Source organism: Artemia sp. Qi Xiang Cuo, chromosome 17, assembly GCF_049724085.1.
Source record: "Artemia sp. Qi Xiang Cuo chromosome 17, ASM4972408v1, whole genome shotgun sequence".
Lineage (NCBI taxonomy): Eukaryota > Metazoa > Arthropoda > Branchiopoda > Anostraca > Artemiidae > Artemia > Artemia sp. Qi Xiang Cuo.
The window spans coordinates 7,954,728-7,979,599 of record NC_142810.1 but is presented as its reverse complement, the minus strand read 5'-3'; the positions used below and the strand labels follow the sequence as shown (position 1 = coordinate 7,979,599).

Below are 24,872 nucleotides of genomic sequence, written 5' to 3'. Positions count from 1 at the left end.
GAAAAAGTAATACCATACTTGTGAATATTTTCACGGAAGATAAAAAGTTCTAATTCAATTTAAAATTTTCTCAACAAAGTGAAGAAAAATTCCAGTTCTCGTCAGAATTTTACCAAAGAATGCACTTCAATTCTAATTTCGACAGTGAAAACAAAAATCTTCCACTCCAGTTCTTTATTTCACAAAGACATAAAGAAATTTAAAGTTCAATTCTAATTTTTTGGGGGTAGATAGGAAAAGCAATACCGTACTTGTGAATATTTTCACGGAAGATAAAAAGTTCTAGTTCATTTTAAAATTTTCTCAACGAAGTCAAGGAAAGTTCAAGTTCTCTTCGGAATTTTACCAAAGAACACGCTACAATTCTAATTTCTCCAGAGAAAACAAAAATCTTTCACTTCAGTTCTTTATTTCACAAAGACATAAAGAAATTTAAAGTTCTATTCTAATTTTTCGGTTGGAAGATAGAAAAAGTAATACCATACTTGTGAATATTTTTCATGGAAGATAAAAAGTTCTAGTTCAATTTAAAATTTTCTCAACGAAGTCAAGGAAAATTCAAGTTCTCTTCTGAATTTTACCAAAGAACAAACTTCAATTCTAATTTCGCCAGAGAAAACAAAAATCTTCCACTTGAGTTGTTTATTTCACAAAGACATAAAGAAATTTAAAGTTCAATTCTAAATTTTTTTCGAAGGAAGATAGAAAAAGCAATACCATACTTATGATTATTTTCACGGAAAATAAAAAGTTTTAGTTTAATTTAAAATTTTATCAACGAAGTGAAGAAAAGTTCAAGTTCTCTTCTGAAATTTACCAAAGAACACGCTTCAACTCTAATGTCCCCCAGAGAAAACATAAATCTTCCACGTCATTTTTAAGTTCACCAAGACATGAAAAATTTAAAGTTCAATTCTAATTTTTCGGTGACAGATAGGAAAAGTTATACTCTGATTATGAATATTTTCTATGAAGGTAAAAAGTTCTAGTTCATTTTTAATTTTCTCAACGAAGTGAAGAAAAGTTCAAGTTCTCTTCTGAATTTTATCAAAGAACACACTTTAATTCTAATTTCTCCAGAGAAAGCAAAAATCTTCCGCTTCAGTTGTTTATTTCACAAAGACATAAAGAAATTTAAAGTTCAATTCTAAATTTTTCGGTGGTAGATAGGAAAAGCAATACCGTACTTGTGAAATTTTTTCACTGAAGATAAAAAGTTCTAGTTCAATTTAAAATTTTATCAACGAAGTCAAGAAAATTTCAAGTTGTAACGTCTTAATTTTAACAACTAACTCTAAACACTTATAATTTATACAGAGAAAACAAAAATCGTCGTCTTCATTTCTTTATTTAACAAATACAAAATTAAATTAAAGCTCAAGGTTAATTTTTCGAAGGGCGTTAGGACCTGAAATTCCCTACATGTGAATATTCTCAAGGAAGATAAAAAGTTCTAATTCAATTTAAAATTTTCTCAACGAAGTCAAGGAAAGTTCAAGTTCTCTTCGGAATTTTACCAAAGAAAACACTACAATTCTAATTTCTCCAGAGAAAACAAAAATCTTCCACTTCAGTTCTTTATTTCACAAAGAAATGAAGAAATTTAAATTTCAATTCTAATTTATCGGTTGGAAGATAGAAAAAGCAATACCATACTTGTGAATATTTTCACGGAAAATAAAAAGTTCTAGTTTAATTTAAAATTTTCTCAACAAAGTGAAGAAAAATTCAAGTTCTCTTCTGAATTTTACCAAAGAACGCATTTCAATTCTAATTTCGACAGAGAAAACATAAATCTTCCACGTCATTTTTTAAGTTCACCAAGAGATAAAGAAATTTAAAGTTCAATTCTAATTTTTTGGTGACAGATAGGAAAAGTTATACTATGATTTTGATTATTTTCTATGAAGGTAAAAAGTTCTAGTTCATTTTTTAATTTTCTCAACGAAGTGAAGAAAAGTTCGAGTTCTCTTCTGAATTTTACCTAATAACACACTTTAAGTCTAATTTCTCCAGAGAAAACAAAAATCTTCAACTTCAGTTCTTTATTTCACAAAGACATAAAGAAATTTAAAGTTCAATTCTAAATTTTTCAGTGGTAGATAGGAAAAGCAATACCGTACTTGTGAAATATTTTCACGGAAGATAAAAAGTTCTAGTTCATTTTTAAAATTTTCTCAATGAAGTCAAGGAAAGTTCAAGTTTTCTACTGAATTTTACCAAAGAACACAATACAAATCTAATTTCTCCATAGAAAATAAAAATCTTCCACATAAGTTCTTTATTTCACAATGACATAAAGAAATTTAAAGTTCAATTCTAAATTTTTTGGTGGCAGATAGAAAAAGTAATAACACACTTGTGAATATTTTCCCGGAAGATAAGAAGTTCTAGTTCAATTTAAAATTTTCTCAACGAAGTGAAGAAAAATTCAAGTTCTCTTCTGAATTTTACCAAAGAACACAATTCAATTCTCTATTTTCGCCAGAGAAAATAAAAATCTTCCAATTCAGTTCTTTATTTCACAAAGACATAAAGAAATTTAAAGTTCAATTCTAAATTTTTCGGTGGAAGATAGAAAAAGTAATACCATACTTGTGAATATTTTCCCGGAAGATAAAAAGTTAGAGTTCAATTTAAAATTTTCTCAACGAAGTGAAGAAAAGTTCATGTTCTCCTCTGAAATCTACCAAAGAACACACTTCAATTCTAATTTCTCCAGTGAAAACAAAATCTTCCACTTCAGTTCTTTATTTCACAAAGGCATAAAGAAATTTAAAGTTCAATTCTAAATTTTTCGGTGAGAGATAGAAAAATTAATATCATACTAGTGAATATTTTCACAGAATATAAATACCATACAGGTGAATATTTTCCCGGAAGATAAAAAGTTCTAGTTCAATTTTAAATTTGCTCAACGAAGTCAAGGAAAGTTCAAGTTCTCTTCTGAATTTTACCAAAGAACACGCTTCAATTCTAATGTCCCCAGAGAAAACAAAAATCTTCAACTTCAGTTCTTTATTTCACAAAGACATAAAGAAATTTAAAGTTCAATTCTAATTTTTCGGTGTAAGATTGAAATAGTAATACCATACTTGCGAATATTTTCACAGAAGATAAATACCATACATGTTAATATTTTCCCTGAAGATACAAATTTCTAGTTCAATTTTAAATTTTCACAACGAAGTGAAGAAAAACTCAAGTTCTCTTCTGAATTTTCTTACAGAAGTGAAAAAAGTTTGCCCAATTCTGAATTTTACCAATGAAAATGAAAAAGCTCCCACTTCAGTTCTTAATTTCTCAAACTATGTTAAGTTAGGTTAGGTTAGCCCACGTACGCGTCACTTAGGTTAGCTTAGGTTAGGTGAGAGACAGGCAAAAAGTTAGGTGTATGATTAGGTTAGGTTAGGTTAGATTAAGTTAGCTTAGGTTAGATTAAGTTAGGTTAGGTTAAGTTAGGTTAGGCTAGTTTAGCCTACGTACGCGCGCGTACGTAGGCTAACCTAGCCTAACCTAACTAACCTAACCTAGCTTAATCTAACCTAAGCTAACTAATCTAACCTAACCTAACCTAATCATACACTAACTTTTGCCTGTCTCTCACCTAACCTAAGCTAACCTAAGTGACGCGTACGTGGGCTAACCTAACCTAACTTAACCTAGTTTGAGAAATTAAGAACTGAAGTGGGAGCTTTTCATTTTCATTGGTAAAATTCAGAATTGGGCAAACTTTTTTCACTTCTTTAAGAAAATTCAGAAGAGAACTTGAGCTTTTCTTCACTTCGTTGTGAAAATTTAAAATTGAACTAGAACTTTTTATCTTCCGGAAAATATTTACATGTATGGTATTTATCTTCTGTGAAAATATTCACAAGTATGGTATTACTTTTTCTATCTTCCACCGAAAATTAGAATTGAACTTTAAATTTCTTTATGTCTTTGTGAAATAAAGAACTGAAGTGGAAGATTTTGTTTTCTCTGGGAAATTAGAATTGAAGCGTGTTCTTTGGTAAAATTCAGTAGAAAACTTGAACTTTCCTTGACTTCGTTGAGCAAATTTAAAATTGAACTAGAACTTTTATCTTCCGGAAAATATTCACCTGTATGGTATTTATCTTCTGTGAAAATATTCACGAGTATGATATTAATTTTCTATCTCTCACCGAAAAATTTAGAATTGAACTTTAAATTTCTTTATGCCATTGTGAAATAAGGAACTGAAGTGGAAGATTTTGTTTTCTCTGGAGAAATTAGAATTGAAGTGTGTTCTTTGGTAGAGTTCAGAGGAGAACTTGAACTTTTCTTCACTTCGTTGAGAAAATTTTAAATTGAACTATAACTTTTATCTTCAGGAAAATATTCACAAGTATGGTATTACTTTTTCTATCTTCCACCGAAAAATTTAGAAATGAAATTGAAATTTTTTTATGTCTTTGTGTAATAAAGAACTGCATTGGAAGATTTTTATTTTCTCTGGTGAAATTAGACTTGAATTGTGTTCTTTGGTAAAATTCAGAAGAGAACTTGAATTTTTCTTCATTTCGTTGAAAAATTTTAAATTGAACTAGAACTTTTATCTTCCGTGAAAATATTCACAAGTGTGTTATTACTTTTTCTATCTGCCACCTAAAAATTTAGAATTGAACATTAAATTTCTTTATGTCATTGTGAAATAAAGAACTTATGTGGAAGATTTTTATTTTCTCTGGAGAAATTAGAATTGTATTGTGTTCTTTGGTAAAATTCAGTAGAAAACTTGAACTTTCTTGACTTCATTGAGAAAATTTTAAATTGAACTAGAACTTTTATCTTCCATGAAAATATTTCACAAGTACGGTATTGCTTTTCCTATCTACCACTGAAAAATTTAGAATTGAACTTTAAATTTCTTTATGTCTTTGTGAAATAAACAACTGAAGCGGAAGATTTTTGTTTTCTCTGGAGAAATTAGAATTAAAGTGTGTTCTTAGGTAAAATTCCGAAGAGAACTTGAACTTTTCTTCACTTCGTTGAAAAATTAAAAATGAACTAGAACTTTTTCCTTCATAGAAAATAATCAAAATCATAGTATAACTTTTCCTATCTGTCACAGAAAAATTAGAATTGAACTTTAAAGGTCTTTATCTCTTGGTGAACTTAAAACTGACGTGTACGATTTATGTTTTCTCTGTCGAAATTAGAATTGAAATGCGTTCTTGGATAAAATTCAGAAGAGAACTTGAACTTTTCTTCACTTTGTTGAGAAAATTTTAAATTAAACTAGAACTTTTTATTTTCCGTGAAAATATTCACAAGTATGGTATTGCTTTTTCTATCTTCCAACCGAAAAATTAGAATTGAAATTTAAATTTCTTTATGTATTTGTGAAATAAAGAACTGAAGTGGAAGATTTTTGTTTTCTCTGGAGAAATTAGAATTGTAGTGTGTTCTTTGGTAAAATTCCGAAGAGAACTTGAACTTTCCTTGACTTCGTTGAGAAAATTTTAAATTGAATTAGAACTTTTTATAGTCCATGAAAATATTCAAATGTATGGTATTGCTTTTCCTATCTACCACCGAAAAATTAGAATTGAGCTTTAAATTTCTTTATGTCTTTGTGAAATAAAGAACTGAAGTGGAAGATTTTTGTTTTCTCTGGAGAAATTAGAATTGTAGAGTGTTATTTGGTAAAATTCAGAAGAGAAAACTTGAACTTTTCTTGACTTCGTTGAGAAAATTTTAAATTGAACTAGAACTTTTATCTTCCGTGAAAATATTTCACAAGTACGGTATTGCTTTTCCTATCTACCACCGGAAAATTTAGAATTGAACTTTAAATTTCTTTATGTCTTTGTGAAATAAACAACTGAAGCGGAAGATTTTGTTTTCTCTTGAGAAATTAGAATTAAAGTGTGTTCTTTGGTAAAATTCAGAAGAGAACTTGAACTTTTCTTCACTTCGTTGAGAAAATTAAAAATGAACTAGAACTTTTTACCTTCATAGAAAATAATCAAAATCATAGTATAACTTTTCCTATCTGTCACCGAAAAATTAGAATTGAACTTTAAATTTTTCATGTCTTGGTGAACTTAAAAATGGCGTGGAAGATTTATGTTTTCTCTGGGGGAAATTAGAATTGAAGCGTGTTCTTTGGTAAAGTTCAGAAGAGAACTTGAACTTTTCTTCACTTCGTTGAGAAGATTTTAAATTAAACTAGAACTTTTTATTTTCCGTGAAAATAATCATAAGTATGGTATTGCTTTTTCTATCTTCCATCGAAAAAAATTTAGAATTGAACTTTAAATTTCTTTATGTCTGTGTGAAATAAACAACTCAAGTGGAAGATTTTTGTTTTCTCTGGCGAAATTAGAATTGAAGTTTGTTCTTTGGTAAAATTCAGAAGAGAACTTGAATTTTCCTTCACTTTGTTGAGAAAATTTTAAATTGAACTAGAACTTTTTATCTTCCATGAAAATATTCACAAGTATGGTATTACTTTTCTATCTTCCAACCGAAAAATTAGAATTGAACTTTAAATTTCTTTATGTCTTTGTGAAATAAAGAACTGAAGTGGAAGATTTTTGTTTTCTCTGGAGAAATTAGAATTGTAGCGTGTTCTTTGGTAAAATTCAGAAGAAACTTGAACTTTCCTTGACTTCGTTGAGAAAATTTTAAAATGAACTAGAACTTTTTATCTTCCGTGAAAATATTCACAATGGATATTCGAGTATGTATTATTTTCTATCTACCACCGAAAAATTAGAATAGAACTTTAAATTTCTTTATGCCTTTGTGAAATAAAGAACTGGAGTGGAAGATTTTTGTTTTCACTGTTGAAATTAGAATTGAAGTGCATTCTTTGGTAAAATTCATAAGAGAACTGGAATTTTTCTTCACTTTGTTGGGAAAATTTTAAATTGAATTAGAACTTTTTATCTTCCATGAAAATATTCACAAGTATGGTATTACTTTTTCTATCTTCCAACCTAAAAATTAGAATAGAACTTTAAATTTCTTTATGTCTTTGTGAAATAAAGAACTGAAGTGAAAGATTTTGTTTTCTCTGGAGAAATTAGAATTGTAGCGTGTTCTTGTAAAATTCCGAGAAAACTTGAACTTTCCTTGACTTCGTTGAAAAATTTTAAATTGAACTAGAACTTTTATCTTCCGTGAAAATATTCACAAGTAAGGTATTGCTTTCCTATCTACCACCGAAAAATTAGAATAGAACTTTAAATTTCTTTATGTCTTTGTGAAATAAAGAACTGAAGTGGAAGATTTTTGTTTTCTCTGTCGAAATTAGAATTGAAGTGCATTCTTTGGTAAAATTCAGAAGAAGAACTGGAATTTTCTTCACTTTGTTGAGAAAATTTTAAATTGAATTAGAACTTTTATCTTCCATGAAAATATTCATAAGTATGGTATTACTTTTTCTATCTTCCAACCGAAAAATTAGAATTGTACTTTAAATTTCTTTATCTCTTTGTGAAATAAAGAACTGAAGTGGAAGATTTTAGCTTTCTCTGGAGAAATTAGAATTGAAGTGTGTTCTTTGGTAAAATTCCGAAGAGAACTTGAAATTTTCTTCACTTCGTTGATAAAATTTAAAAATGAACTAGAACTTTTTACCTTCATAGAAAATAATCAAAATCATAGCATAACTTTTCCTATCTGACACCGAAAAATTAGAATTGAACTTTAAATTTCTTCATGTCTTTGTGAAATAAAGAACTGAAGTGGAAGATTTTTGTTTTCTCTGTGGACATTAGAATTGAAGCGTGTTCTTTGGTAAAGTTCAGAAGAGAACTTGAACTTTTCTTCACTTCGTTGAGAAAATTTTAAATTGAACTAGAACTTTTTATCTTCCATGAAAATATTCACAAATATGGTATTACTTTTTCTATCTTCCGCCGAAAGATTTAGAATTGAACTTTAAATTTCTCTATGTCTTTGTGAAATTAAGAACTTAAGTGGAAGATTTTTATTTTCTCTGTAGAAATAGAATTGAATTGTGTTCTTTGATAAAATTCCGACGAGACCTTGAACTTTTTTATCTTCCGTGAAAAATTGAGTCTGCTAGTAGCATCTCTATCTCTAAAAATTCTGTTTCTTTCATCTCTGACCTTTTTAATAGATATTCTGAACGTTAACGTTCTGCCAAACCCTAAAAATAATGAACACTTAACAAAATAATGCGTAAAATATTTTTAATGAAATAATGACATGTAGAATATTAATATTAAAATACGTTAAATATATTATTACACATTATTAGTATACTTGCGCTTCACTTTCCGTCAATTCGTCTTTATATTCATTGATAATATTGTCTGCTAATGTCCTTTTTATTCTGCCTGCGATTTCCTTGTCTCTTGTCACATTATTTTTACATAGATGGCAGTTTTGACACAATGACAAGATGTAATTTATGATGTTGGTGCAGGAGTATGCTTGTCTTCTTCTTGTTCTCTTTAAAATACTAATACCGGACAGAGGATGATAGGATTTATCAACAGGTAATGTGTTACCAGAAGCCGTAGCAAGGAGTTGTCCCCGATCATCGACAATTATTTTTAAGTTTGCATTCTCTGTGAGCACTAATTTCTCTGGTAATGATACTCTTGAATATCCACCGTTTACACGATTGAAATTCTTGGGGACTCAAACGAAATCTAACTTCTCGCTGTCATGACAACGCATGCATACATTTCCAATAGTGTTACCGCTTGCACTCGTTTCATAGTTCAGGTATTTCTGCTTGTCAGCATTCAATACGACAATGATTTTTTCATGTGCACATACGTTCGTCGAATAATTCATCCTCACTTTTTTACAGATATGAATTGTGTGTTTATCCTTCCACTGCGTAAAAAATACTGATTTAATTCATGCAATAAACTAGGTAGTGTCGATAACCTGCCATAGAGTACCAGTGTGAAAGCCACGTCGTGTCCATGAACCCGCGCAGAGTATGATTGGTAGAGCCGTAACCATATTTCATGTCATTTTAAGATACGTAAAAAAGTTAAAAAAATACCATGTTAAAAAATTCAAGAAAGTATTTACAAATTGGGGAGGGGACTCTTTGAGGTTGGAAAATGGGTTTAGGAATGACATTATGAATGGAACTTGTTCAGAAAAGATATAATCAAGCCATAAAAAAGTATTAAAAAAAAAAAATGGAGAGGGGAACTCTTTGGGGGGGGGCCGGGGGAGGGTGTTTGGGGGACCCTTGGGGGAGGGATGTCCCTTCTGTGTCTCAATGCACAAAAAAAGTATAAAAAATAGGGGGAGGGGGAGGGGGGAGGTGGGAGGAGGAGGAGGAGAGATGAGGGGAGGGGGGGTGGGAGGAGGAGGAGGAGGAGGAGGAGGAGGAGGAGGAGGAGGAGGAGGGGAAGGGGGAGGAGGGAGGAAGAGGGAGGGGGGCCCTTTGGGGCCAGGGGGGCCCTTTGAGGACCGGGGGAGGGCCTTTGGGGTCCGGGGTGCCCTTTGTGGTCCGGGGTGCCCTTTGGGGTCCGGGGTACCCTTTGGGGGTCCGGGGGCCCTTTGAGGACCAGAGGAGGGTCTTTGAGGGTCTGAGGAGGGCGTTGGGGGGGGTGGGGCTCTATGGGAGCTTGGGGGGCCTTTGAGTACCGGGGGCTTCCTTCGGGGTTGTGGTGGGGGATTGGACTCCTTTGGGGTTGGGGTAGAGGACCTCACAACACTGTTCAAATGGAACTTGTGTATTATAACGACCACACTCAAAACCTCTTCTAAAACCCTTTCTAAAATCTTCTTTCAAAATGTCTCTAACGGTTTCGCCGAAATAATCCCATAAAATGGATAAAACCGTTTCGCCCAAATAATCCCTAAACGTAATTTCAGCGTGTTCCTTTTGTATGGCATCTGTGCGCTAACGCATTTCAAATTTCTAGGAAACCCTTTCCTACGTTAATCTCTTCATCTCATAAATTTTCCTAGCTAAACTATTAGGGTTTCGTTAGAATATCAATTTACCTCTCCGACTTAAAGCTCAGTGAAGCCGTATATAAAAATAGAATTTCTATCTCTTTAGACTCCCGCATAATTCCAAGATAACAAGTGTTGTCAATTATAATTCCTGACACTAAAGATCAATGAAGCCCTATTTGAAAATAGAATATTAATTTTTCTCTCTGTCCTAAAGAACGTTTATCCCTCAGACCTAAGATTAAAGAAGCTTTTATGTTTTCTAATTCTCCCCTTCGTGAATCAATAATTTCCCCTAGCGATTATGTAAATCAATTTCTCAGGTTAAGCTAGCCTAAAGATCAAAGAAGCCTTAATGTTTCCTAATTCCCTCATCGTGAATCAATAATTTCCCCTAGCGATTATGTAAATCAAGTTCACAGGTGCTACTCGTGACAGGACCACGTGGTTTATGGTTTTCCAAGTGACAAAGTCACTGTTTTTTCATTCTAACTGACAAAAACCATTAAACATCCATGAAAACAGACATAAATGTGAGAAAATTCATGTTTTTCAAATTCTCACTGACAAAAACCATAAAAACATTCAATAATGTGACAAAATTCCTGTTTTTTCAAATTCTCACTGACAAAAACCATAAAAACATACAAAACTGTGATAAAGTTCCTGTTTTTCAAATTCTCACTGACAAAAACCATAAAAACAGACATAAATGTGACAAAATTCATGGTTTTTCAAGTGAGAAAATTCATGTTTTTCAAATTCTCACTGACAAAAACCATAAAACATCCATAATTTGATGTTGACATCCGAGAAAAACATCAAATAAATCGAACAACACACATATCCATCCATGAAAACAACCATAAATGTGACAAAATTCATGGTTTTTCAATTGAGAAAATTCCTGTTTTTTCATTCTCACTGAGAAAACCATAAACCACGTGGTCCTGTCACGAGCTCATGACCCCTCTCTACTGACCTCAGAGAGGCTTCAAAACTTTCCTATCTACATCATTTTGTTTCATCCATCAGTCCTTACTACTACTACTACTACTAGCCGCTAACCGCAGAACCAAGCCACCTGAGGCCAACACAGCTACGTATGCTCCTCCTCCATCCCACTCTACTCAAAGCCTCCCTCTTTGCAACCTCCTAGGAAGTTCCCATTTCCCTTAAATCTTTCCTTAGAACATCCTCCCACCCCAACCAAGGACGACCTCTTTTCCGTTGGCCCTAGACGGTTGACCAAAACGGATAATCTTTGGCAATCTGTCATCCTAAATATGCAGAACGTGCCCTAACTATCTCAACCTTTCCTCATTATAGCCCTAAAAAGCGGGATTGAACCACGCTTTTCGTACAGCCTACTGTTTGAGATACGGTCAGTCATTTGGGTACCCAAAACAGTCCGTAGACAATTTCTCTGGAAAACATCTAGCAGATCTTCCTATGTTTTTAGTGCCAAAAAAAAACGAAAATTTGTCGACTAGTAAATTCTTTTACGTTGGTAGGTAGCTTCTTGGCATTATATGATACATTCTGAGCAGAAACAGGCTTGAAAGTTTCATTGAAGTGTACAAAAGCTAAAGCTGCTAACGATTACGAAGTTCCAGTGTTGAAAATCTCCTTCAGACCATTTTGCTGCCACCCAGCATTTCCTGTAAACATGCAAAATGAACTCTGAACACACGTTCTGATTCTGAGCATCCATTGTTTTTAAAGACAGAGGATATTAAATCTTCAATGAAGATAAAAAAAAAGGTAAATAATACGGCATTGGACTTTACAGTCCCCACCAGCGGTACTGGTAGAAAATGTAATGGACGCTCAGCAAGGAAGTCCAATGGGGGTTGAGGGTCAGCCAGCCTGTGCTTTCGCACACCCTTCCTGTTTAACTTCACTTGATTTCTCCATATACCCATTTAGAGCTGGTTTGACTTTATCTGAGCTTACCCACCACTGACCCCTTCCAAACCAAATAACGAGCGACGCTTGGACTCCAACCACTTTCCTCAAGGACAAAGGATTCCAAATCTAGCGTGCTAAATACTTGGCTAGGGCAGCTTAATCTCTAATTAAGGGTTTTGAACAATAGCAATTCCAATAGTTCATGTTTGCGGGCATGTTCGCTGTCACACAGTATTACTTCTAAAGATGCAAAATAAACTCTGAGCATACATTCGGATTCTGAACATGCATTGTTTTTAGAGATGGAGGACAGCAGATATTTAACTAATGGTTTGGAACAATAGAAATTCCAATTGTTCATGTTTGCAGGGTTTCAAGATCGTTTTCAGATTTTTCAAAATTTTCTTATATAATTGCAAACTATTGTTCAGTTGTATTTACCCATGCCATTTAAAAATTGCCTCTCAATTACTCAGACTACTTGTCTGGTTTTTTTCCCCTACAGTTAGCCCTGTCTTAATGCCTATTGAAAAATACTTAATTTTTCAATTCAGAATCATAATTTATAATTTTCAAAACAGTAGCGATTGAAAGACCATTTTCTTGAAAATACACATAAGCAGTATTACTGCTACTATTATTAACAATCCGCTCGAGGCCAACACAGCTACGCCCACCCCTCTTCCATTCCCAAGAACTTTCCCATTTCCATTAAATCCTTCCTTGCGACATCTTCCCATCCCATTCGGGGACGACAAAACACACCTAACATACATTAAAATGATTGGGTTTCCAGGACTAGGAAGATTTTTGGAATTTTACTGTTCCTATTCTACCATAAGATGATTTTTCCCAATGCTCTTCTTGCTCTTACATTTTGTTATGCTCCTAAAAAAAAAAAAAAAAAAAAAAAATATAGGAAAAGTGGACATATTAATATTCTGATAAGGCGAGTCTTGAAGCCCCCTCCCTCTCGGAAAAATACTGGAACAGCTTTTGGAAACTAAAATTTCAAACTTTTTGAGTTAAAACGATTTTTTTAGCAGGTCCTACTCAAAACTTGCATTCAAAGAGTTAAAATAAACTTAGAGTAATGCCTTAAGATACCGTTTTTTTTCTAAGGAATTTTTAAAGTTTTCAAACTTAGGCCTATTCTTGCACCCTGGACTGGCAGAACCACTAAAAATTCATTCATTTTGCTAAGATTTTCATCTATAATGGTTAAATCATCAGCATAATCTTAGGCTATTAGAGTTTTACTTTCCAAATGGATTCCTTGTCTTCCATTGCCTTTGATGTGCTCCCTAGGACGAAGGTCATCAAAATTATCCATATAAATGGGGATAGGATGCAGCCCTGCTTGGTGCCAAAAAGTATGACACCAAACAGCTTTAGTAGATATAGCTTTTCTTAGAAGATGTATATGTCTTATGGAATAAAAAGAGAGTTGATGTTTGAATTTTTACGATTGAAAAGCGTTATCAAATTTTCTTATTGGTTCTAATGGCAAGACCTACAAAATGTGATACTACCCTAAAAACTTCATAATTTTGAAATAACCAAGAGAAAAAATCTGAAGAAATTGAGATTTTCAAAAAAAATGCGGCTTTCTGGTTCTTCTTTATTAGATTTGTGTCAGAACTATCTTTTACTTTATATGAAAAATTTTCTACTTATAAAAAACACTTAGATATACATATAGCATTCAAATTAACCTTTAAATTTCTATATCTGATTTTTCAGTGCCCTGCCCCACGAGCGGCGACAAAAAAAAGGGAGACAGGTCACAGCTTCCCATGCAAAAAGGTTCACTTGTATGGGGTTGTCGACTATGTTGGTTCAACCATTTTCGGAGAGTTTCAGGCTAATTGTCGAAATTTCCCAGAATTTATTTCCGTCATAAACTTTTACCATTGAGATTAATCGAAACATTAGTCACCACTCCTGAATCAAGATCATTTGACAATTCTTCCTCACTTCAGAGTATTTTTTTAAAGCAGGTTTTTAGATTTCGGTTACTATGGGCCACAGTTTGTTGTTTGCTAGGTTGTGTCTGATCCGCAGCCATGCTTACAGCTACTCCTGCAACATTGACAAGCCAGTCTACTTTGTCCAGGTAGTATTGCTATAAATTGTAGCAACAATATGTCTTGTCTAAGACAAGCGAAAATAAATTCCAAGTATCTCAATTTGAAACAAATTATGTAGAAAAGACTGTAGGCTCCCTGCTTTAAACAGGGAGACTGTAGGCTCCCTGCTTTAAACAATCTTCAGGAGATCAAGCTTTTAACCAGGGCTCTAAGAGGAAAAAATTGGGCAATGAATCAACTTAAATCAGGACAGGGGCCTTTCCATAATTTTACAGTTTTTGGAAGTCTTGCATTTAGTGCATTACAAAAAACCATCGCCTTTGGCCTTGGAAGTTTTGATGAAGTCATTTGGTGTAACCACTTAATATACATTTCATGTTTTAATAATGCCACTTAGTACATATTTTAAACGTCAGAGGACAGCTTTTAGCAGCCTTGAGGACGAAAACCTATTAACCCAAACTAAAAAAGGGACTTTAGTGTCCAAAATTAAAGTTTCTGGACCATGTGGACCTTAACTATCAGAGACCAGGTCAGGGGCGGATCCAGGATTTTCTAGGGGGGGGGGCAAAATAGGTTGATCCGATAGACTTGCGTTAGGAGCAAGTATAATTAACGCGATCTTGCGTTAATTAAGTAAATTACACTTTTTAGACTACGTTAGGGGGGCACACCCCTGGATCCACCATTAGACCAGGGGCGTAATTCGCTATGGGACAGGGAGGACAAATGCCCCCCCCCCCCACCAACCCCAGTTCCCCCCCCCTCCCACTGAAATTTTGTATCTTCAAGTATCTTGTCAAAACTAAAATAAGCCTACATAATTCAAGCATCCAGAGAAACGGGTCAGTTTTCTTTTGTATATCTTTGCCTTTATGGTACTATATGGCTCATTTTTACTGTCAGTTTTACTTGATTTGGGAAAATGGGATCCAATGTCCCCCCCCCCTTAGCATTTCGAAGAAATTATGCCACTGTTAGAGACTTCAGGGATATTGTGACAGCACTGTAGGCAGCGTATGTCAAGAAACGATACCTTAGGGCATTGAAAATTTTAATCAAGAAATAAAACGCAGCTAATTAAGACGTGTTTCATTTGGTTAATCGTGTTAGTTGAGGCGCACCTCGCACCTCAATGATTCATCTAATCGAAGAAACATTAGCAAAATGAATAATTAAAAAAGTATAAAAAAAAATACGGCCGTTTTTTAGATCCACGAGCCTGAAGCCTCCTCCATTTTTTGACTTGTGCTTAGCCGCGATGCTTAGCAAAAACTTCGACTCTTCAAACTGACATTTTTCATTAGCTTTCCGCCTAAAAGTTGAGTTAATTTCAACAATAAAGATGAAACTCACAAGTACTCTTTCTGTTCCCGTTACAATTCAAGAAAACCTTTCGAGGCCCAACCTCATATATACAGTGGCCGTCATCAGCCGATAAACTTTTTTATTGTAAACTTGGTTCAAAATTTTCTCCTTTAATAGTGCCTGATAAACATAAATTGAATTCTGAAGTGCCTAAATCTGCCGATGACGGCCACAGCATATATGACCGAAATATCCAGAGATTTTTTGTTGTTTCACTGTCAGATAAAAGGATTAGCCCCTATTGAACTGTTATTTGTACGTCATGGAAAGGCAGTGTGGTCTTCAAAAATACCCATATTTGCCTCAATTGTAGCCTAATTTGATATGGTTGAAACTAATTTTAAAAGAGTTCAAGAAATGCCGTTCCGAAGCATAAATGGGTCTTAAGACTATCGATGAGTTTGCAGTTCTAATTGCTCGTCTATATTTGATGTTAACTGGGAAGCTCAATCAATCAAGTGGTACCCAAAAAGGGTGGTTTACGTCAGCCCTCGTATGTATTGATCTATCGAGTTTACCAGATTTCCGGCCCATTTTGCCAGAAAACGCCAAATGTGGAGACACTCTTAACATATCCCTCTGATTTGATATTGAGACGAAGGAACGACCCACTGGCTATTGTATACGTACATATGCACGTGTACTCTGTGCCTGTCTTTTCTACCACTGTCGGTTCCACATCATCACCTTGGTTATACACCAGCTGACTTAGTTCATAAATCCCTTATTACTTACAAGACACGCATCAACTGATCAATTCCTTAGAATACATAAACAAAAAGGGATGAGTTTCGGAAACTAAGTTTAGAGTTTCACCCCTTGCGTTTGCTATCTAATTAAATTTAGGTTCTCACGATGGAAAACTGTAGATCCATAAGGCTTAACCAGAGGTTACAGACAGGAGTGGGCTCGGGGGAGGGGGTAATTAACAAAACTACACTTAAGTAATAGTTTACATGGATATGTTGACTTTTCAATAGTAATGTAGCTTCGTCAAGCATATCACAAAAAAGGAAACAAAAGAAAGCGAGTTAGACCCTTAAAGCCTCTCTTGAAAACGATTATCATTCGTGTTTTACTGAAAACTATGTTTATTTTTCATAGTTTATTTTTCATTTATCAAGGTATCAGCAAAAAGCCAAAAGTTTGATGTTTATTAATGTAACAAGAAAAAAATTCTTAGAGTGATTACATTTTTTATTTTCAGTTTAGCTTTGATACTTTAAAAGGAAGTTTTTTAAGCATTTCCTGTTGGTTTCATTTAATTAAAAAGTGGTTTTAATCAACTAAAAAGGAAACTGACTAATCGATAAAAGATTCACCAATTGATTTTGTATATATTTGAAAGCAATAAATTCAAAATATTTTTTTGAAGAGAATAAATTCAAAAGGAAGAAACTAATAAAAAAAAGAGAAACCCCTTCTAATTTGGATGATGATACAAAATTGATTTTTGTTTATTTTTTAAAGGTCATAGATGCTATTGAAACTAGATGCTTAACATATAATAATATAGTAAATGAAGAATTCTTGAAGTTCTGAGCAATTTCTGATTTTTTAATGCTACAATGATAATGGAAAAACTTTTCAGAATAAATATATTGCTTCCAGTAAGACGCAAATGACACTGTAGCCCTTAGAGGATTTAAGGGGGTGATAGTCTCACCTTTGAAGTCACATTTTTTTCATTTTAGATTTGACTTGGATTATTTATTTTGATTTTTGTTCGTTTTAGGTTCCATGTATTCATACAAGTGAAACCCAGAGAGGAAAGAAAATAACAAAATGAAAAATAAAATAAAAAAAGGTGAAAAAACGAGGATTTTGTCAGCCAGTGGCGAACCATGAAGAAGAAGAAATAAGCAAATATTTCGACAAGGACCTCCGCCGAGTCGTCCTCAGTGCTAAACAAAAAATAAAGAAAAGAAAAAAGAAACAAACGAAAATCGAACCTTTCGAAGTTATATATATATATATATATATATATATATATATATATATATATATATATATATATATATATATATATATATATATATATACTTCAAAATTTGGGTGAAATTACATTAACCTTTTTGATTGCCTAATGAAATTGTCCTACAAACTAAAAACAGAACAAACAAAAACGTAATGCAATAACAATTTATTTATAGACATTTAATCACATAACAATATCCTTTCGACTCTTTAAAGAAACGAACTTCTACCTTCAAAAAAGGGAATTAAACTGAAAATATCACAAACTCTGAAATGCTACTTCAACATCAAGAGGTAGAAAAGACAGGGAAAAAGGAAAAAAGAAGGCAACATACGGAAACTCAATTCAACACACAAGCCAACGGTGGGTAACGTAAAATACAAAAATGTCAACAATAGCAGCCTTGTTAATTTAACCCCCTCCTTTTTATGAGACTTATTTGAAGGAGTGCGACTTTTCAGTGATAATCATCATTTCCGATGCACTGCCAACGAATACTAAGCTTGAATTTGGGGCAGGGGAACTCATTTACAAGCAGAAATTCAATAAGGTAATGTATATGTCACCAGCGGACTACCATTTCACAGGCACTGTCTTATTGGCTTTTTTGTATGACCGATTTATTTTCCTTTCTTCCTGTGACATATTTTTTTTCCGGAACGTTGCATAATCGTGCTTACTGAAAAATAACAAATAATATACCATTTGATTTTTTGGAGCTCAACCTTTTTTAAAGTAACATAAATTTAACCATTTTGTCAGAAACTCCAAATCCATTTTTTTTTGCAGTCAAAGTACAAAAATTGGCTTTGAAAATCGCGTAAATCAAGTGGCGCGCCCAACATGTGTCAGAACAATGCCATGCCCGGCAGAGTAATTGGCAGCGAGTGGCGGAGAGCGGACCACCTCCCTGTTGTAAGCACACTGGTGCCAGGGATTCAGAGCCAGTCTTCTTCTTCGGGGCGGTCTCTCATCCAAGATTCATTAAAAGATATTATGAACATGAAGCGTATATCAGAGATGGAGACAAAATATGAAATTTGCATCCTGGTTACAACTAATCAAGGTCGTATCCAGGGGGTATTGGGTTTGAGCCCTCCCCCCCCCCCAAAAAAAAAGAAGAAAAAACTGTCTGACTCGTAAAAACGTAACAAAATGCATATATACAAACTTTTGATGCGTTAAGGAAAATTTATACCCCCTCCCAAACAAATTTTCGGGTATGCCCTTGCTACTGGCACTTTTCTTCCTGGGACACTAAATCTGGTCTATCCCCCTCGTTGGATGGTAAATACATTTTAAGCTAAAAACAACCCTGGATATTAGGGTAAAAAAATTTTTATTGTAACATTAGGGCCCCAGACACCTACACAGTGGCACCACTGCCGCCAGGCCTTATACCCCAAAACAACTTGATTTATTATGATAATCTTGCCAAGGCCAGTTTCCTAAAATCCCTCGATGTTTAAAATCACCCATAATCTTCACATAGCTTACCCGTTGTTGCTTCCATAAAATAATTGCTCCCCCTCCCCTCAAGGGGAAAAATATCGTAGATCCTACTTGAGGGTTTGAGCAGCATATCCAAACAATTCAGATGCATAAATATTAAATGCATGAATGGCAGTTTCAGAATCAGGGTAATAAAACAGCCCCCAGGAAAAACCTGACCCCCCTCATAAGTACACCCGACCATATTTTTGCCTTTTATTTCAGATGATAAAAAGTACATTTCGGTAACACAAGGACAAAAATTCCATAAATGCAAACAATGTTCCATATTCTGATTCAAATCAAATACCTGAAGCAACCAAACCACATTATTAAAATCCAGCGATGCATAATAATATGTAATTTGCGGCTTTCAAGATATTGCCTCAGAGGCATTTTGAATTGAGTTTCATAACTGACAAAAAATTCCTAATTGCTTGCCAAAAACACTAAACTAAATCATTAGTGGGATGAAAAATATATTGATCGCCCCTTAGTACATAAGTACCAGGATACTATTGTCGCAACTGCTATCACTACTTTATTTGTATTCCAAGGCAAAGACGTAACCAGGGGAAGGTTTCGGGGACCACTCCCCCGAATCCCAAAGTTTATGGGCACTTTTTATCTAAATTATTAAGTAAACAGTTGTTTTTTATTCTTGGACTCCTCTAAAAAAAATTCCTATGCAAGTGCCTCGCCCAATTGACGTTGGCATGTAGCCTATACCAATGGGAAATTTGACAATCCAAGAACTACACCAGGTGAGGGAGCAGGCGACCCCTTGTTGTAGCACAAAATCCAAGTTGATTGCTCAATATTCGTCTAACATTTATATGCACTATTTGAACATTTTCCACAAGAAACATAGTTTCAAAATTTAGCTTCAACGTAATTTGAAAAAGTTGTAAAAAAAAGAAGCTAATAACATGAAATAATGAATCTTCAACAAACAACCATTATAATTTGGAGTTATTTTCGCTATTTTTATTTACGGGAATTTTTCCTGAGAGGCAGGGGAGAAAGGTGTCAAAATAGGAGAAAACCATATTTTATGCCAACTTATTTTCAACTTTGTAATAGGGGTTCCCCAGACCATCTCGGGGCGAAGAGAGGTATCAAATACTTTTTGTTTTGTCCTGACTTTTATTTCCCTTTTTTATCTTCAACCACAAGGAGGCATCCCTCGCCACCCCCCATATTTCCCCTCCCCCCAAAATTTTGAGAATGCCTTTTTTCTCACCGAAAAAATGTCTTTTTAGTGTTCCACCGAAAAACTAGAGAAACAACAAAAGCTCCCTCGAAAGATTTCAAAAAATACATTTTGCCCCCCCCCCCCTAACCTGACTCATGAACTGACGCCACTGCAGCTTACCAAAAATATCCCACATAAATTTCAATTCCTTCTAGTTTTCTAGATAATATTTCACTGTACCTACAAAATTCAAAAAGGAATTTTAATTGAGAAACAATAATAGTTTCATTAGAACAAAATTCGTTTTTAATTAACATGATCGTCAATCACAATCTTAATTTACAAGCAAGCAGCAATTTAGAATCCCACGAATATAATGACTGTTGCAAATGAGTAGGCCGAGTTATGGTATATTTATAGCTTTCTATTTTACACAAAGGAAACAATTAAAAAGTGAAAAAAGCTAATCAAGCCCCCCTCCTTCAACCCAGAATTATACATTTTTATTAAAACATACGATTATTTCCTAATTAACAACATAGTCAACCCAATTATGAATTTGCGAGCAAGCAGCAATTTACTTTTTCACGAATGTATATGACCGTAATAAAATAACTTCGGTGAAGTGGCGGTGTATTTATACGGTTATATCAGGGCGATGCTCTAGTGCTACCAAATCAGAAACTTTATGGAAAAAGAAAATATAATTACACAGTAAAAAAATCAAAAAATTTCATCAGCTACAAAAAAGGGGGCATTGACTTTCCCAAATCACGCACACCGAGTGGCGGGTACAAAGTGTAGCTGAAGTTTGTCAAGCCTTGAGTGGGCTGTGCCACGCCTGGTCGGAACTGTGGTGCTCCAAGATGTAAACTTGTTGGTGGGAAGTGGACCCCTCGTACATATTTTCAGAAATTTTATTATCAGAATTTGTGACAAAAGATACCACCCCCCTCCAACCCGAGATTATACCTTTGCAATAAGACAAAAGGTTCATATCAGATTAACATAACCGTCTCTCGCTTCTTAATTTAAGACCAGTAGTTTCTATTTCTACCAAAAAATGACCATGGCAATAAACGTCTTGGGGGTGGGGGGGGGGGGGGTCACGGCCAAATACATGTCTTTATTTTTATCTTTATATATTTGAATATCTTATATTTATATCTATTACTATTTATTTTTCATTATATAATATTTATTTATTTATATTTATACCTTTATACCGTAGTGTATGCAAGGCCTTATCCCGGAGGGGGAGGAGGGGGTAGAGGGTTTGACCCCCCCCCCCGAAATTGTTTGTCCGACTCGTAAAAACGTAACAAAAATGAATATAAACAAATTTTTTATGCATTTTTTTTGTGTAACCCCCCCCCCTCCGAAATAAAAATCCTGAATACGGCCCTGACTGAATGTAAACAGACAGAAAATTAGCTAATCAACTATAAACATATGTTTAAAACACATACAAAAAGCAGATTTGACTTTCAGGAACTACATATATTTACAATCGGAATTTGAAACAAAAGATACCCCACCACCCACCAGGGGCGGATCCAGGATTTTTTTTTAGCGGGGAGGGTCACAAAATAGGTTGATCTGATAAACTTGTGCGTTAGGAGAAAGTTAATTTAACGCAAACTTGCTGTAATTAAGTAGAATTACACTACTTTAGACAACGTTAGGGGAAGGGGGCGCGCCCTCGCCCCTCCCCTGGAATCGCCACTGCCACCCACCAACCCGAGATTATAACTTTACAATACGGCAAAAACAGCCAATTTTATTTCCACCAATACTTAACTGTTACAACAAATGTTTTCATTTGGGTCGTTGTATATTTTTATTTTTTATTTTAAAAGAGCCCCCCCCCCCCACCTGGGATTATACCTTTTCATTGAGACAAAAAAATGCATTTTATTTAACGTAACTGTCATACTTATTCTTAATGTACAAGCAAGCCACAATTCATATTCCCACGATTACACGACCGTTACTAATGTGTTGGGTCGGGATGCGGTACATTTGTATCTTTCCGTTTTAATATAAGCTCTGACTTTGAAAAAAAAACCAAAATGTAGGATAGAATTATAGACTCATTTAGCCATACATTATTTTATTCAGTTTTAAAAACAACTTAGATAAAAATAATGAATGCAGATTTTTAATTTTCGAAGTTAGACATTGACACAAATTAAACGACTAATAATTATTTAATCATATTTTGCTGCCAATTACAGTTGTATTTTAGGATGTCAATGAATAAGAAACTCAATCTGAATGGTAACCCAATCAATAAGAAACTCAGGGAATTAAATCCACATTCAAAAAGGCGGCTTTTCTTGGTTAATAGAGGCTTCCTTATTCAGCAAAATTCACTGCTTACATTTCACATTTTTGAGGTACCTTGGCCCAAGGCCTTATCTAGGATTTCTGTTGGGGAGGGGGGAGTGTAAAAACTTTTAATAACTTGCTTTTATGCATTTATTTACGTTTTCGAGTCAAACATTTCGAAGAGGGGCGGTAAACTCCCTACCCCTTGAATACAATCTTGCCTTGGCGTGTACTCTTTTATGAGGATTACAGAAAAAATGGTACTGTTCTATTAGCTGCAAGACACGCAACAATGCAAAGAAGATCAGATAGGATAAAATCCTGTAAAGTTTGGTTAATGCTGATGAAATAAGAAAACATGATGAAAATATAATAGTTTAGAAATAAATTTCGGCTGTATATTTGCACTTCAAGGGGGTGGGGGTAAAGCATAGCATACATTAAAAACGTAACCTAGCCTAGGTACCTTTTTCCCCTTCAACCCAAAAAACTAAATTTTAAATACTGTAAACGGAGAAATAAACCACTGTTTGCAATGCTCGGCACGGATTATTCGTTGAAAGAACCTGTTTGACTAGTTTCTTTTATCATCTTCGCTATATGAAATATCGCGTGTCTTATAGCTAATAGAACAGTACCGAAAAAATATTTTGGCACCTTCCCTGAATTTGCAGATTCCTTACACACAAAAAAAAAACTCCAGGAAAGTTTTAACTCGATTGTCCAGCCGTGAAAACAGAAAAGGTCAAACTTCCCTGCCTATGCGTAAAATTCGTTAGCTTTCAATGAAAGCTACTGATCTCATTAAACTATACGCAACACTGGCTAGCCTTCAGGCACAAGAAACGTGTACTCCCTCTGATTACCGGAAACAAACTGAGTGTAGGTAGTAGAAGTGTAGAATTAGAAGTACTCCGCAAAAACTGTTACCCGTTTTATAAACATTACGTCAGTCACTAATTGTCGATTTGTAATTGGCTGGGGGTTACAGACATTTACCAATTATATAAGGTAAGATTACCAAAAAGTTTTTGCCAACTGCTCTAAAAGGAAGGATTAACAAGGGAGAAGAGCTCAGTTGACCCCCCTTTGAGAAAATCTTTGCAAATATTTTTTGGCAATTATCCGAAAGTGTAAATACGTCAACCGTTACACGTAAAAGCGATCATTTGGAAATGCATTTATAGTACTGGATAAAGAGCGCAAGATAATGCACGCATATCTATATATTTGCGTATACGAACTCTTTTTTTAAAGCATTCAACCCTCTTTCTCAAATCAACATCTTCATTGCGATTCATCCGTGATTATTAAATTACTGTAATTATTATTTCACATAGAAAACAAATCTTTACTAAGATAGACTATAGTCACATAAATTGCTTATCCGAATGAAAAGATGAAATTGTTTTTCTGGTTGACTATGCTTTTTGCTCCAGTGATTCGGTTATAAATATAGCGGTACAGAAATATTAATACGAAAAATTTGATTATTAAATACACGTCAGAACATATGTTTAAACTCATCCGATGTTCCACCCTAAATAATAACAATAACATATAACTATATATTTATAATAATTATGTATATTTATAAATAATAATACCGTCTAGCTAGATATGGCATACTTCTATGTCAAAGTGAACTTCCCTTTCAGACAATTCGAAAAAAATCTCTTTTTGAAAATTTCAGAAATTCAGGCCCGAACCTGTGCTATCGCAAATTTTCAACCCCAACCTCACTTGAATAAATGCTTTATAACCGCTATCTGATGGTCGTACTTGTTCGCAATTATGCGTCATAGTCAAAAAGAGATTAATCAGCAACTGGAATACAAAATACCAAAATAATATAGCTTGTTTTCAATATAACTTCAGTTAACTAGTCGAATTCACAAGTTTTAAGAAAATTTAGAAGTTTTAATCTATGCTTTTAATAAGAGCAGCAAAATCTCCTCACTTTGGTGGGGGGGGGTATCAAACGTTCTAATAATTTTGTATAAAGCTCAATTCAAGTAGCAAACTATGTTTCAGCTTTAACCGAGGGGTTACCCACTCTCAGAAATCATGTAGAACAGAAAACATGTAGAACTAGAGCAGAAAACTGCGCAACGAGATTTCACATTTAAATCGGTCGAAAATATAAACGGTAATTGTTGTAGCAACGAAATTTGAGCAAATCTTACTATCAGAATTTGTGGCCAAAGATAAAACCCTCCCTTCAACCCAAGTTTGTCACAAAACCGTTGAAATATTGAAAATTATGGCATACAAATACCCTATTTCTGTGTTTTCACGCCCCCAGGAAACATGCAAGTATCCCTCTTCATCCCCAAGGCAGGGGTGTAATTTTCTATGGGGCAGGGGGTGCATCTGCTCCCTCCAGCAAGGACGTACCCAGAGGGGTGGGGTTAGGGGGGCTGGGTGATCTGACTCGTAAAAACGTAACAAAAATGGATATAAACAAATTTATCACGCGTTTTTCAGTTTTTTGTGTACCCCCCCCCCCCGAAAAAAACTTTGAGTAAACCCCCTCTCGAAAAAAAAAATCATGGGTACGGCCTTGCCCTCCAGACCC

General features: G+C 34.3%; 1 protein-coding gene across 1 annotated transcript in view; it reads right to left on the bottom strand.

Moving 5' to 3' along the window:
* Nucleotides 1–17,433: 17,433 nt before the first annotated feature.
* Nucleotides 17,434–24,872, bottom strand: part of Arl4 (ADP ribosylation factor-like 4) — an 83,661-nt gene continuing 76,222 nt past the window's right edge. The window contains exon 4 of the mRNA XM_089103154.1: nt 17,434–17,956. The gene's annotated coding sequence lies outside the window, so the exon portion shown is untranslated. The remainder of the gene's footprint in view (nt 17,957–24,872) is intronic.